Here is a 13,479-nt window from a genome sequence, read left to right on the forward strand (position 1 = left end):
GATGGGTGGGCGAGAAAGCAGTAGAAACCGCAGATAACGCCGCAGATAGCCGTAGAGAGTCCTTAAACGCTTCAGAAACGAGTCGACGAACAGTGCAATGTGCCCTGGCCTTTATTTACTGAGCGCGTGCTGCTTTCCATGGGACCTTTAAAAGGCACGCGTGAAAGGAAAAGTGAAATGGAGAGATGAAGGGTGTATGTGTGGTGTGCGTTTCTGATGTTTCCTTCCTGTTGAACTTTCCACGTGCCCGAGCCTTGTACGAAGGGTGCGCTCGTGCGTGCTCTTTCTATCATCCCTGTTCGTGTATGCGTGACACATTTTATTCTATACCACGAATGGCAAATACAAAGGGGGCATTCTTTAAAAACGTTACGCTGGGCTTCTGATATAAATACACGCTGCGAGTAGCAAACATCTTCTTGTCGTGCAGAATGTTCAAATTTGGCGCTGGAGATTACGTAGAACTTCACTGTTGAATCTTTGTGTATCGTTTTGTTGCAATAATTTGTCACAATTTGAAGTGTGAAACATTTTGAGGTATAAGTGATGCGATATAGTATTTAAATGGAGAGTAGAGTTTCTAGAAGATTCTGAAGAATGAGTCAAATATCCTCAGTTGTAGGGGAGTCACCATTTTTGTGAGTCAAGTATGATTCATTCAATGGAGTAACCAAATTGCGTGTCCTGTTTCTGAAAGAGAATAGCTACTTTTACTGTTACATATTACCAACTACCGGTTTTATGAATGTTTCTGGAAACTCACAAAACCACTTTTCTTTTTCGCTACCTTAACACGCAACTTTGATATTTTTATTGCAAACTTATGTAACCTATTCTACCACTACTCTCTTGAATTTATTCATTATGTAACCTGTTGCTTTGATTTAAAATATTGTTCTCTGACCCACATATCGAATATCTATCGCCTCAATACCATTACGATCGACCGATTGTGATCTTCAGAATATTGTAACTAAATAATCTAGACTCCACTTGTCTTAAATATACTTGAACCGTTAATCAATTCAATAACATTTATACGTAAAAGACGACGCAGTTGTCGCAAACAACGGATACTGATTTAAGATAATTCATTCGAAATACCATTTACTTGCTATCAAACATTCCATCAGATAATTGTAATAAAGTGTAAAACTAAAATGAATAAATGTTCAAATACTCGCAACAATGACCATGCAAGCGAACGTGTCGAATCGAGAAGCGATTGTCCAATCCTTATGAGCGATTTACAATAACTTGCATCGCAATCATCCTGCTTCTCTTCTGCGTTACGCGGAGAGAAAAATGGATTCCTCCCCGAGCCATGGCCGACGGCCGACACGACTTTATAATCGCGATTACGTCTCGCCGGTCTTACCTCATCGCGGAAGTTGCGATACAAATCTACCTTGCGATTTGTCGCGATTGTCTTTAGATAGCGGGCTTCCTGCACGTTCGGTTTGTCGGTTCGTGCTTACGCGTAAGTGAATCAAGGTCTTCCTATCTAGACATGATTAAATGATACTCCGACATCGAGGTGTTCCTTCGTGAACATCTCTCTTTGGCCGAGCGATATATTTAATATGTCATATACATGAGGAAATTTGGAAGATTTAAGTCCCTTATCTTCACGAACAGTTTAATAAAAATAAATTGGTTAAATGATATTAACCTCTTAAATCTTTCGTGATCCCGTGCATCGTTAATGACAGATAAGTAAACTAGGCTCGTTTAGAGCTCGTGTAATAGATCCATGGATAACGACGAGATTACAAAAAGGTTTAAGTACGAAAGGCAGTAGCGATAATTAAAAATTGCTAATGATTTATATTTACGAGTAGATAACAAAAAAGCTCACTTTCATCTAATAGTAGACATTGTACATAGGTATTACTCTATTTTGCTCGATACATTTCAACAACGGATAGAAAACGAGGCTCTAAATATAGTTAACCAGCTCCAAAAGGAACAAGCTCTCACCTTACTTCTTTTACTATCTTTAACGTTTGCAATGATTTTCGTATACGTTTGCACAGATCAGAAACGCGACCCAAATGGAACAACCTTCTTTCTTTTTTTCGGTTATTCAATTTTAGGTCTCGAGAGAAGAGAGCGGCACCCGATAACTTCCCTTATCAATGTGATCGGGAGGAAAGCAAGCAGGAGTGTTAGGAAAAAAGTAGTACGTCGAGCGACCGCGACATGTCGAGGTCTCGCGTCCTTGCCAGTTACCCCACTCGTTGTTCGAGGAGTGGGATCGTCCCCCACCGCTCGTCTCGTTCGTTGGTGGCTCCCCCTACTCCCCTCCCCGACTCCCCCTTCGTCCACAGCGGTATGTAAGAGGCCGCACATGTTTCCCCGCGTTCCAGTCTCGCAGCGGCACTCGCGAGTGACTGTTCGTGTGGATTCGCGGAACGATAACTGCTCTGATCGAAGAAAAGAAGGAAAAGGAAAACGGAACGAAGGACATTACAGGGGCACGCGTGTTGTCTACAATATCTATATCTGTCTCTATATACATATATGTATATAGATATACGCGTGTACAGTAACGCGCGCGCGCAAAGGACGAGTTCTTTCCTCAGTGCTGCGTTCGAGAACTGACACGACACACACCGCGAACGTCGTTGCAGCGAGTAACACGACCGAATATCGATAGAAAAGATAGTGAAGAAAGGGGAAGCAGTACGGTAACATCGTTACTGCTCCGATCGTTTTCCTTTCTTCCCATAATCTCCGCGTCTTTCTTTTTTTTACTTTTATACGTAACCCGTGTAGCGATACGAAACGGTCGTGTACCATAACCTTATTTCTCAACGTAACATCGTTTCACCAAAAGTGAGAATCGATTGCGCGAGTGACAGCTTGTTCTACCTTTTGGAGCTACACGATCTGTAAAGCAGTGTGACAGCAAGGAATATTTCGTGATCGTACCTTGCAGGAGAACTCAGGAGCACGGTGAGAAGAGGACTGTGGATACGCAACGAGGAGGATATTCCGAGGGTATTACGGAACTAGTGATCTTCCACTGACGTCATTTCGTACTTTCGTGCTTCATTCGAGGGACGAGAATAGTGTTTGCTGACCCAACAAAGACACGTGAGTATCGAACTCTTCTTCATTCGAGACAACTCTAGACGTTTCTTGATCATGATCGCGAAACGGAACCGTAGCTCGCGTGAGCTCGCCACTCTGCTTCTTTTTTTCTTTTTTCCATGCTCTGTGTACACACGCGTCACACGGTCAGATAATTTATGCGCGGAACCCGTCACGGTGCGAATTCCGTAATGTGTCACGCGATCGGAGCACGATTCCACTTCGTAACGGTTCAAGAGCATTTCTGCCGCGTCTGTGGCGCAGTAATCGCGCCTTTGATCCTTCGATTATCGCAACCACCACGAAGCTCGATATATCGAACTAACTACCTTGACCAATCACCGTTTAAGATGACACTAAAATATATGTATGTTTCGTTTCGGTTTTACGATCTACGTCTCAGTCTTTATTTCTTAAATTAATAAAAAAAGGTGACAGTGATGTGTAATGTCTTAGAAAAGCCTGCCTACACTCTTTTAATTAGAAGGTTAGTTCTAAAAATCTTTTTGTTCCATATTTTATATTAATCGGATTTAAGGACTTTGTTATATGTTACATGAGCCATTCAGAAGACATATTGATGAACTTACAAACATTGCTTTCTAAATTTATCTCGACGTATGAAAATTAACTATTTGTTTCTCAAGAATTGTATATTAATCGTGTATTTATGTAATGAAATTAAAGAAGTAAGAAAGAGTCGATCAATTTGACATTTAAGGAGGACATTTGACAATATTCGAAACACAAAAAATATTAACATAGAAAATTTTGATGAATATATTACATGCATCATACGAAACGTTCTAAAGTTTCATTAACACTATAATGAGACATGACTATCATAATTCTATTTGTAAAATTTGAAACGAATCTAGAAGTGTATATAAAAGTTGCAAAATATTTGCTGTAAATATATATTTAGTTTAAAACGTACTATGCAACATAACGGTCTTCAGCATATAATTAGTGCTAAGAGCGATCTCAGTAAATATTTTTTAGTTTACTAGTATAATAAATAACTGACCGTTCAAATACTATGATTATATTCTTCTATGTATACGTACGTATATTTCCCATTTGTTTCAAATTTTATTAATATAATAAACGTGTTCCATTATACATAATGCTACTGAAATTTTAAAATGTTTTATATAAGACGCATAATACGTTTAGTAAAAGATTTCTGTAAGTGACCAAATACTTTAATAAGGCACTGCTTGTGAGTTTTAATGGTCCTAATGCAAAATACGTTTCTAATTTCTTTCAGTAAATAATACATGTACAAAGAATTCATTAAGTATACGTATATAGACTTCTATAACTGACTGCAAAATCGTTTTAAAAAATGTCATTTATATGCGATTGGAGAATAGGATATTTAGTTTATTGGTATATTAACAAATGAGATTATCGTTCGAGTAGATACCAAAGTTGTGCTTCTACGCTAAAGGTAGAGTTATGGTGTGAGAATATTGTGACGACAATCCGAATCGTCCGTTGCAATGCAGCTTCGTTTAAAAGGTAAATAATAACATTGGTTCGACACATCGATCTAGAAATTGTATTCGTCGTCAGTCGATGCGAGGCGTTTCGCTTTTCTTCAAGGTCGCTCGCGATCTGGAACGATCGTAGTGACTCAGTCTCTTGGTATTACATCAAACAAACATGCCTATTACGACAAATTACGTTGAGGTCGTAACGCTGTCTGGAACATGCTTTTCCTACTGCGGAAATGACGATTTCCATTCGCGCTTAGGAATCGTGTGCGTGTGTGTGTGTGTGTGTGTATCAAACGAATTAGCAGATTAGGCGCGTTAATTAATTAATGGGTTAAAATGCGGTATAGAGGTATTTACGCATTTATTTACGTCAGATTTGCCCGAGCTGCTTATGAAAATAGTGTGACAATAATAGCAAGGTCGCCGCTGGCTATACGAGATGGCGCATCGCGTCAGCGACTCGCGTTTGACGAATTAATTGATTGAAATTGCCTGTTGGATTATAATAAAACGTAAAACCAGAAAGCTTTTGTTTTCGTTTAAGTGATGGTTTCTATTAGACTCTTTTTTAGTTATTTATTATAATAGAAGGTGTAATTAAAGTAATAATCCAGTTATTTATAAGTACATTATAATCGTTTTCTAAATTTTTACTACTCATAGTATTTGTAAGGTTGATACTCAAAATGATTAAATCATTGAATACAGTTTGTAAATTAGAATGTATATAATTCTCATTATTATTATTAGTATTATTCTCATATAATGAAATTATTACTTTGAATGATCCATGAATGAAGCATTGAGTATATCAAGTTCGTGAGAGTGACAACATCGTCTGGGTATAGGTGATCTTTCGTTTCTTTCTTTACGCAAGGAAAACATTGCAAAATAATTTCTAGTTCTTGGAGACACTGTTTAATTATTAGGGAATCGCCAACTTAAACACCTTTATTCGCTCGTAAAATACGCTGCGAAATGTTTTATACATTATGCAAACGAGGCAACCAGTTTGAGGATGTTATATAGCACATACAAATGACTGTTTTTAATTTAATAACGCTGTCTTACATGTTACATTTAGATATATGTAATGTAATTCTAGTACTATATCCATCGTTTAACATCATTCATTACATATTTCTCCTTTAGAATCATGTTTTTATACAGTACCTATGACCGTATATTAGTTTTCCCACAAACACAATTTCTCTATTTTCCCAACTATCGCGACTAAGTAAATCCCCAAGTTAAGATAATCGGAAGATCCAATAAGAAGTAATTAATAAAAATCGCAACGACGAAACCATTCGATAGAAGAATTTTATCCTCGAACTATTTCGTAGAATGTAAAGTCATTTCGAACGATCGCGAAGCGCTTTTCCTCTCTACGCAGTTCGAATTTTTTCGCGATTCGAGTCACGCGAGTCGAGGAAAACGGAATTCAATAGTTCCATCGATAACAGAGGTAGAAATACAGAATAGCGGGATGAAGGACGAAGATAGAACACACTCATCTTTCTCCTCTCCTTCTATTTCTCTACCTCTCTTTCTCTATCTCTCTATCTCTCTTTCTCTACCTCTCTATCTCTCTTTCTCTATTTGGAGTGGCACGAGGCAAACGAATTATCCAACTCGTGCCGTCCATCGAAATCGGATTATCGTCGATTCCTCTGCACCCAAACCCTACCCGTTACACCCTGCCCTCACTGTGTGTATCGATTTTCCACGCTCTGTATACCAGCAACTTATTTCCCCTGAGCCGTAAACATTCGGCCCTAAGCATTCGTCGCGCGGATTAATCACGGTTTAATTGGAAAATCTCGCTCGGCAAATAAAGCTTTCGAGGTCCGGGCAAAAACATGTTAGTCAGACCTGGTCACCGGAACTCTCATCTCATCCCTGTCCCTATCTCTCCCCCCCCTCTCTCTCTCTCTCTCTCGTTTGTATCCACGAAAAAACAAAAGCTCGTTCGAATATTGTTATCGCCCTTTCGAGAAAAACTTTTCGTTAAAGGTTAAAAGTCAAGTTTGTGTCTTGTTGACTGTATATACGTAACATTGTACTCTAGTAAATTATTCATCAACTAAACGGTAAATACACCTATCGATCTTTGATAAAACTAGTTTAAAATTTTAGTATATTGTGCCTTTCTTAGTAATTCGTAAAAAAGATAATTTTTCTCGCAGGTTAAAAGCAGTTCGTTTCTGAAAACATCAATGATACTTGAATTTTGCACTTTCAATCTTATCGTTGCTGAAAGCATCGTTGTTAACGCGCACGATCTCCTCTTTTAAATTTTACGATAAAGTTTTTCTTTAAAAAGTTAAGTGTTTCTATGTATCGAGGGAAGAGCGAGATTAGAACATACAAGTTCTAGGACTACGACGAGGTCGAAAGAAATATCGATCGTTTGACATATTATTCTTAAGTACGTATAATTAGCGTAAACCATTTATCTAATGAGAATTTTGCGTGGATCATCACAATATTTCTAAAACTCTTACAGTACTTCACATCGTTATGTCGGCATGAATTTCTGCAGGTCTTAGCCTCGAGACGGTGAAAAATCGGCTAATAATTAACGAAGCGATCGAACGTCTCTCGTGCGCCAGCCGAAAATTAATATGCCGATATTGAAGGCTGAGAATTCGTACTGGCAATAAATTCCGGTAGCTATATTTCTTTACGACGGAAAAAGATGGGATTAAACGTCGCCATGATGAAAAAAGGAGATTGGTCAGGTGCACACACGGAGCGTAGATGAGTTTAGTTGAGTATAAAATCAATCGTGCTTGTCCTCGGAATTAGTGTCATCTGCCAATTATTACGTGACGATTCGTCGTCTCTTTATTACCACAGTGTTGAAACAACGATTATTGAAAATTAATGCGTTTTGTTCTGATTAATCGCGATATGTACAATAGTATTACTTTGACAATTTTTTTAATGACTGATGGATTAAGTGTTCGAAGTAGAAGTTTATATAGGTGTATATAATATATTATTATGTACATGTATAATTATATAGAAGATTTTGAGATTTGAATATGACAGGATTCTGAGAAAATGTAGAAGCGATTGAATTAGGACTTGAATTGTGGAATGTTAAGTTTCAGATTTAAAGATTCAGTATTTCAACCTTAGTCCCTTTTATTCCATTGATTCACGCGTTCTCATTCCCGTACCAATTAACAGAAATAAATTGCAACATTTATGAAGCACTTTCAGGGAAATTGCATTTTACGCTTTCGACCGATCTCCACTATAATGCGAATTCAATCTCGACGAGCTCTTTTTGCACTATAGAGGCCAAGCGTATATACATATATATTCATCGGGAAATTCGCGGAAAAACGAACGCGGAGAAAGCTGGAAACGTAGAACACAAATTCTACAGGCAGAGAAGGGAGAAAAACGAGACGAGTTCTCGCTGACGCTACAATTCATCCACCCTCGTGATCGAAATAAATTTTCTTGACACATTCGGCCTTTACTAGGCCATCAAGCAACGCGTGTAGACACGTTTTACCAGGGAGTGAGAGAAAAGTCGAATTTTCATCGCTTCCACTTCTTTCGCATTCCCTTCTGAACGAAATAGGGTGAGAAACAGCGTGTCTATCGTCCCTTAAAAGGGTCTCGGACCTCCGCTTTGTTTTACAGACTTTGCTAGACGCGATAAACGCTATTGGCCTTGTAAATCAGCGTCTGCTTTTAGTCCAAGCTGAGAATCGACTACTATTTGCACGCTCCGGTGCAATTTCTCACGTTTTTTGCTCCATGTAAAAACCCCGGATCCCTGTAAGGAGGAAACTGATTTTCTATGTTGAATCCACAAGCGAAAGTCTGATAATTATTCCTGCATTCTTCCTTTTTTTGTTTCGAGGAACGTAATGAAAAAGTCTTAAGAAAATAATGTGATGGATAGAAGAAACGAGTAAAGTTATTTTCTGTTGTAATGTGTTTTTCTGTAAAGTTAGTTAGGTGTATATAGATATAATAGAATGTAATAGATTATTTGTATTTTGCGAATAATGTAGAAATTAGGCGCTGTTTCAAATTGTTCTTTTTAATTTCGCTTTGCTAAATTTAAACAAACGATACGACTTGAAAAGTATACTGTCATGTAATATAAAGTGTTCGTAGGCATTTATAATATAATGTACCTACTTATTGTATATTATACCTTGCCTATTTTGTTTTTTTCCGATGCTATTTGTACATATGAAAAACGACATTATACAATATCAATGTATTTCTTTTATCCGTCATAGGCCGAAGGGGAACTCGGAAAGAAAATCTCATGAGAAAAATTTCGGAAGGCAAAAATTAATGGTTTGTAATTAACATGATTTATGTATGCAATACACCGTGACTAGAATAATAACGTAATATTAAATCTCTAGTTTATTCTAAACGAATAATTTATAGTCATTTATATGTCATGTCGTTTTCATTAACAATTTTCAAAGAAAACGACTAAAATAATCTCAAATTCTAAGATGAAAATAAAGAAAGAAAAAGAGATTTCTCTACAATTTATTCGATTCGTTGGTATACTTTTCTTCAGCGCGTTAAAATTGGAAACTTGCGATTCTCTGTTTAATAAAATCAAACAAGAAGTAGTAAACGATTTTCCACGACGTTCCAGCAAGAAAAAAGAGAAATCTCGAGCTTTTCGAGCCTTTAATCTGATCTACAAGCTTGGATTTGTTAATTCACGAAGAGTTCTGGCAATCACTCCCTTCCAGCCGCGATACGTCTTGCTTTGAACGTCGAAGGAGAACGAAGTTCGCGGAAGCACGATCGCTTTTCGCGCGTCACCAACCGATCCATCAACTTCAGGATCGCCTCCCGGGTTGGCCAAGAATAGCGCTGAAAGCCGAATGCGAGACGCGCCATTGTTGGTCGTTGTTTCATTCCGAACGCGTAACGCCGTTCTGCTAATAAATCGCCTTTCGGTTGGTCCATGAAGGCCTCGTTGGTTTCCGTTTTTATGAAAAAAACCGAAACGTGAATGGACTCTGAATAGGAAATTAGACGTAGGTAAACATCTCTGGAAATATGTTTCGAAGATTCTGCCAGTTTTGGGTAACTTTGCTCTTCCTTTTAGACAAAACTAGCTGCATGAAAGGATTACGAATAACAAATTGCAAGTACTTACGTAAACATCTCTGGAGCCTGTTTGAAAAATTCTGTGATTGTTAGTAGTTTCTGAGAATTTTAGGAAGAATGGAATTTGTGGAAGTAAATACACGTAAAGATTTAGAAACTTTAGATTTTTAACCCCGGGAAAATATTTATAGTGTACAATGTTACTCTTTATTTCGATTGAGATGGGTAGCGTTTTGTTGTTTGTGAGATTTCTGGTAAATTTCTGGCGTGGAAACACCGAGATTATTCGATATTAAACCTGAAAATTCTTTTTCTAGAATGTAAAAATATAGATGAAAAGAAGTATAGATACACGTGTACGTAATTTCCAAGACACACGATGATAGAGATTGTATGTAGTTGTAGGATTTTAATTCTTAAGGTGATATAATAAGAGTAATGGTCTTTTTATAGGTAATGTAGGGAAAATGGTAAGAGGGAAAGTCATTATTCATCGGATCGTCAAGTATGATTATAAAGCTGACGGTGAAAGCAGTGACATTTAACAAGTGTTCTCTTTTTAGTGATCATCCGTGAACTCTGTTTGACATATCGTTTTTCTCAGCTTTGCTTCCTCACGACGAAAGGTTGCAGTCCTTAAATATTGCCCGTGGCTCGTTGTGAACTTTGTTCACAGTTGAAATTTCCTGATGTCATACAAGAGCAGAGATTTAATTTTTCCCACGGTAATCACCGTTTAACTCTTCATCGATGGGATAACAGTTCAAATTTTTTTACAAACGCCTGCTTATTTCATGGAAACTTCAACGTTTTCGCACGAAATCAACAAATATTATTCCTATGACGGGAATGACTGAACAAATTCAACGAAACGTCTGAAACAACACGTGATTTAAAAATAGAAAGTTATGTTTACGCGTTGCTTTCTCATCGATTCTTCTAATAAGAAAACTTCATCGTTAAGTAAAATAAGAAAATTTCCGGATAATTATAAATAATCTCAAAAAAGACATTTCCTAAGAAATTCCTTACAGTTTAAAACATAAAGCAGTCGAAAATTGCAAATTTTTATTTAACACGTCATTGACCTTTCTTAGTCACGCTATCTACACTAATACATTTTAAACATAGCTATAATACGATAAAAGTTACTTTGTTCCCAACATGAGTAAACATTTTGTTTTAGTAACAAGTACGATATGTATTATCTTAATTTGTACTCGTTAATTTGTATTCGTTTTAACGAGTGGCATTTCTACCTACTGTTAGAAACTCTTAGAAACTTTTCAGAATATACTTAAAAATATTTTGTTTAATGCAATACTCAAATTTGATAGAAAGAAGCACAATGATGGAAGAATTACAACTTCCATTATTAATACCTGAAATAATAAACCACGAGTATTCTATGTGAAAAACGAATGAAGGCAAAGCATTCGTTACAGCGTGTGCGATCAACAAACGAATCGAAGATTCCTCTGTTCTGTGCAGAAGCGTTGAAACACGCGTTGCAAGCTCGTTGCATTAGGATCAGCATGGTCGTGACGCAAGCGAGGTTTATTGATTCGCAGAATCCAATATAACGAAGCCAAACGCGGGGTAGAGAGGTATCTGCTGTGGTTTTATAGGCCGCTCGTATTGTTGGCAAAAATCGTCTGAGCTCGCTTTTAACGATCGATTTCGAGCGTACCTGAGATTCGACAGCTTCCACGGACTTCGTCGACCCATTTCTTCTCGAGCCTCCCACGGACACGAAATATTCCCTGCAAAAACGGAACCATAACTGTTCGTCGTTGCTTTACGTAATCGATTATGAAACGAAGAAAACTGCCTCTTAATGCGTTATGAAGTGCTTCGGTAGAACCAGAAGTACCACGATGCCGCGTAACGCTCGGTCTGATCAGTGGCGGTAGTTTTCTACTTGAAACTTGGGACAGTTGATAATCAGTGAATAGGACGAGCTATGGGGGACTGTTAGTTGGATTTATTGATTTATCGTTGGCTGTTATATTGATTTTACTATGCGTAGAATTGTAACAAGGATAAATTGTATTATATATTGTTTAAAAAATTGATAATGGTTAGTTGTCGTTTCGGTATTGAGATGAAAAAAGTAAAATTTTAAGGAACATAATGTTGATTAATATAGAATATATTGTAATAGTTGTGATCGTTAGTTGATTTATTATTTAGGATATTGGAAATGGGAAAAGGATTATATTGCTATTATTATAATTCTTTCTATGCAATCTAGAATATTGGCAGATAGTAACAGGGGTTATACGTTATTGATTACAATACATCAATTCTGTGGTCATACAATTGTATCTAATATTCCGAAAATATATAAGCTTTCCATTCAATCCAAATCTAATAAATTCCTTAATTGTACAAATAGTATAAAAAGACTACGTAATGAGACTTAAAGAAAAACCTAAATGAATTCTGAAGAGGAGATCTGTATGGAAAGAGTTTGAAAAGGTTTTCAAGAGAAATTTACTTCTTGTCTTTTCCCAGCGGGAGCAAAGAAGTACGAAAGGGCAAGCAGGGCAATTATTTGGAACGCGTTTTACTGCGCGATCGCTATGAGCAACGAGGCCTCGGGATGCGCCCGTGTTTACCGTAATAAATTTCCATGCGACGTTATTGCTTGTTCCGAGCTCGTTACCGAGTGTAACAGCTTTTATTTCACCTTGGCTCGAGAAGAGGGGTTGCTTTTTTTCGAGGGTGACAGGGATGAAGAGGAAGGTAGGGCCGGGACTCGTTAAGGGCTCTCGAGGAAAATGACAGGGTTGCCAAACGAATCTCGAGCCTGACCTGTAGTCAGAGCGTAATTTTAACCCTCAGCTAGGTGGTACGCGCGTATGTCGACCGACTGTGTGTGTTTGCTTTGGCAATTTCGCCCTGTTTTATCGCCGTAGCTCGTGCGATCAAAATTATGAGACTTCGCGACGTTTCGTGCTTAAAACAGTCTTGCATATATATATATATGTATATATATATATATGTACGTCGTGTATACATACATACAGTGGAACATTTTCGTTGTGGTTACGTGACAAGCGTCTTTATTTTCGATTTCATGCGACACGAAACGCTTTCCAGCGATATTGGTAAATATGCAGTCCGATTAAGTTTATAGCCGCCTATTTAGGAAGCTAGTCGCATTTCGAATTGGAACATTTATGGAGATTGATCGGTGTACTGAGCTTTTAGCTTTGTGGGTCAGGTAAGTCTCACCATATGCCACAACGATAAGATTGTAAGAATGTTCATGTTCGAATGTTTATTGACTAAGAATGGGATCAAGTACAGTGGCTACAAAAAGTATTTGCGTATACCCTTATTTTCCAACGAAGCCTCTTTTTGTCAGGTTCTATATTTCATGTTCATAATATCAAATTTGTTCGCTTATACGAAAGTACTACTAAATAATTCGAAATTTAATTATATAATCTTAGAGCTAGACGAAGTAAGATTTTAGATGTTTATAAGTACTTCGATAATTACACATATGAAACACTATCGCGAGTAGTATTCGTCAGATATATTTTTTAAATACTTTAATCAGAGGCTTAAGATAGATTTCTGTTTACGGTATTGAATTGTAGCGAACATAGTGCATGTCGTATAGTATGATATATCTGTGGTATAGTTTCTAATCTTTCAAGGTTCCAGTACTACTTTTATGAGCTTCGATTTTTTCAAATGTCAAAGTTCTCATAAGTATATTTTTGAACTCTACAATCACTCATCTCGAAGTTCG

At 37.3% G+C, this 13,479-nt stretch overlaps 1 protein-coding gene across 2 annotated transcripts in view; it reads left to right on the forward strand.

Moving 5' to 3' along the window:
- LOC117165784 (uncharacterized) overlaps positions 1–13,479 on the forward strand; it is a 124,804-nt gene that overhangs the window by 59,246 nt on the left and 52,079 nt on the right. For both annotated transcript variants that reach the window (XM_033349160.2, XM_076617292.1), the window contains exon 3: positions 2,942–3,099. The gene's annotated coding sequence lies outside the window, so the exon portion shown is untranslated. The remainder of the gene's footprint in view (positions 1–2,941; positions 3,100–13,479) is intronic.

This window comes from Bombus vancouverensis, chromosome 3 (assembly GCF_051014615.1).
Source record: "Bombus vancouverensis nearcticus chromosome 3, iyBomVanc1_principal, whole genome shotgun sequence".
Taxonomy (NCBI): domain Eukaryota; kingdom Metazoa; phylum Arthropoda; class Insecta; order Hymenoptera; family Apidae; genus Bombus; species Bombus vancouverensis.